The sequence below is a fragment of the Molossus molossus genome, unplaced genomic scaffold (assembly GCF_014108415.1).
Source record: "Molossus molossus isolate mMolMol1 unplaced genomic scaffold, mMolMol1.p scaffold_m16_p_8, whole genome shotgun sequence".
NCBI classification, from domain to species: Eukaryota; Metazoa; Chordata; class Mammalia; order Chiroptera; family Molossidae; genus Molossus; species Molossus molossus.
Genome location: NW_023425402.1, coordinates 73,093,496 through 73,096,756, shown reverse-complemented (window position 1 = coordinate 73,096,756; position 3,261 = coordinate 73,093,496). Strand labels below are relative to the sequence as shown.

Below are 3,261 nucleotides of genomic sequence, written 5' to 3'. Positions count from 1 at the left end.
TGCCCATTTCCTAAGACACGGGCTTGGACATAGCACAGTGTCACTTCAAAGTAGTTACAGAACCAGCCAAATATTGAGGACAGGGGCTATAGACTCTCGTCTCTTAATGGTAAGAATGTCAAAGAATGTATGGCGATCTCTGAAGTCCATTCTCTGATCACAAATCACTTATATTTCTCCCACTTTAAAAATACACTTCCTCCTTCCCAAAATCCTTAAATGTATCATTCTCTATGGCACCAGGTGCAGGCTAAGATCCAGAATATCATTTTCAGATCACATCCTTTCCCAGTCTCCTGCTTCCTTCACTCTCTGAGATCTTTATTTAATTAGGTGAGGAATCTGCTTTGATATTATCGTGTGTTTTTTCAGATCAACTTTATAGGATGAAGACTAGATGCTATGATCCCTTCTGGAGTTCCTCCTTGCATCCTTGTCTCTTACAAATTCAACCCTATCAACTGAAAGTCTTGGTTTTAAGACTATTATCTCTGCTTTAAATTTTATTTTTAATCTTTTTTAAAAATCTATCCAGAAACTTATTTCCTCTCTTTGTTTTTAATCACCATGAGAAAATTAATGTCACAGTGCAGAATGGACTGGCTTGGGGGAGAACTGGATACAACAGGTCAGTTAGGAGGCTGTTGCAACACTCCAGACATGAGATAGTGTGGACCCAAGACCTTGCTTTGGATTGAGTCAATGATTTGTCCTCTTGCCCAGCGATAATGTCTAAAATTATTTCTTCCTTATCCTATATTCACTCAATCCAAAGCATAGTTTATTATTCTGTGGTTTATTATGTCACAAAGCTCTGTAAAGAACTCCCACACCAGTCTTCTTGGCGCCACTCTTACTACGCTCCAGAAAGCCTTCTCTCCCCTGTGCACAATGGCAACTCTTCAGGAAAAAACTGATTGCACCAGTTGCAGAAGAAAAGGCAGGAATCCCAAACAATAGATTACTGTCATGAATGTTGGACAAGTTGGCATGGCATGTGCCATCAGGGTTCTGGGAAAGTCTCTGGCTGATGAGCTTGCTCTTGTGGATGTTTTGGAAGATAAACTCAAAGGAGAAATGATGGATCTGCAGCATGGGAGCTTATTTCTTCAGACACCTAAAATTGTGGCCGATAAAGATTACTCTGTGACCGCCAACTCTAAAATTGTGATGATAACTGCAGGAGTTCGCCAGCAAGAGGGGGAGAGTCATCTCAACTTGGTGCAGAGGAATATTAATGTCTTCAAATTCATTATTCCTCAGATCATCAAGTACAGTCCTGATTGCATCATAATTGTGGTTTCTAACCCAGTGGATATTCTCACGTATGTTACCTGGAAACTAAGTGGATTACCCAAGCACTGTGTGATTGGAAGTGGATGTAATCTGGATTCTGCTAGATTTCGCTATTTTATGTCTGAAAAACTTGGCATTCATCCCAGCAGCTGCCATGGATGGATTTTGGGAGAACGTGGCGACTCAAGTGTGGCCGTGTGGAGTGGCATGAATGTGGCCGGAGTTTCTCTGCAGGAACTGAATCCAGAAATGGGGACAGACAATGACAGTGAGAACTGGAAGAAAGTGCACAAGATGATGGTTGAAAGTGCCTATGAAGTCATCAAGCTAAAAGGATACATCAACTGGGCTATTGGATTAAGTGTGGCTGATCTCATTGAATCCATGTTGAAAAATCTATCCAGGATTCATCCAGTGTCAACGATGGTGAAGGGGATGTATGGCATTGAGAATGAAGGCTTCCTGAGCCTTCCGTGTATCTTGAATGCTTGGGGATTAACCAGTGTTATCAACAAGAAACTGAAGGAAGATGAGGTTACTCAACTCAAGAAGAGCGCAGATACCCTGTGGAACATCCAGAATAACCTCAAATACCTGTGACTTCAGGCTCCCAGGCTGTAGAGATTCAGAAACTACAGTGTGATTAACCACGAGCCTTTAGTTCCTACCCATGTACATGGGTCACAGTTTGCTTCTCTCTTCCTAAATATGTGAATCTGGGCTCACAGAATCAAAACCCATGCTGGGGTTAATGCTTGCAGTATGAGTACTTGAACAAATAAAATTAACTATTACAGTGTGAAAAAAAAGAACTCCCGCACCTAGTAAGTGCTCAGTACACTTGAATCATTACCATTATTAGTAGTACATTATATCTTTGAAACTAGGAATTTTCAGTTTTCACCAGTTCAGTAATATTATTTAGAGTCACCAGTAGGTGGGGATGTTGAACAATATTTTTCTAGGTTGTCACAAGCCTTGTTTCTTTTTTTAAAAAGCATCTATGAATAAACATCTGCCCTATTATACTACATAGTCATTTTTAATAGAAAATGTCTCTAAAGGTTATAGATAACTTTTGAAAGGCTTCAAAATAGCTATAAAAATGATTGGATTCAGCCTACAATGTGAGCTCTGGTGATGGTGGAGAAGGGCCCTCTCGCAGCATTGGTCAACAGTTCAGCCTCTTGCCTCCGGGCTGCTTAGTAGACTGTAAATCAATGTCTCATCTCATTTTTGGACTCAGTGCTTTAAGAGTAGATTACAAGATATAAATGATGAATAAGTGCCTGTGTCTGAGCCACATGCTGAAAACACTAGGGAAGAGCCTGACTCTACGTCTTCTCCTTTGTTAATAATGGCTATTAAGCAGTTACTGCTTTCAGGTGCTACGTTGGATCCTTTGCATACCGGGTACTATTTAACCCTCAGAGTCTCAGGAGGTCCGTGGTATTAGCCCAGTAGATAGGGTAACTGAGAAAGTAATCTACTTGGCTCATTCAGCTGTTAAGTGGCAGATGCATAATTTTAATTCAGGCCTGATTAACTATGTTTTATTTCTCATTTTTCTGACAAGATATCAAAATTTATTTACTGATCTTCAAAAGAGAAACTAACTTAAGCGTGTGCACTGCTAGTCCCACCTCAATTTAAGGGATCTAACTGATGACTATTATTTGTCCTAGGAGTCAATCCTGACTAAAACCCTAGAGATTAAATGAACTAGCAAATTGTATCTCCCCCAGTGTCAAAATGACATTTAACTCACCCCTTTGAAAATGCAACTTCAGTCTCATTGTACAGTTTTGTTGGCATCTACGGATCCTGCCAGTTTAGCAACAAAAAACAAAACAGCATTTTGCTGACTTATCCGTGAATGTCTGTCCTTGGACTAATGATTCTGAACTAAGTGGGACACTATCTTTCTCTGACACTTTAGGAAATAACAATGGAGAGGGGTTTGAA

The 3,261-nt window shown here is 40.2% G+C and overlaps 1 pseudogene; it reads left to right on the top strand.

Annotated features, from left to right (window-relative positions):
* The first annotated feature begins 891 nt into the window (after positions 1-891).
* Positions 892-1,896, top strand: LOC118621522 (annotated as a pseudogene).
* The last annotated feature ends 1,365 nt before the right edge of the window (positions 1,897-3,261 follow it).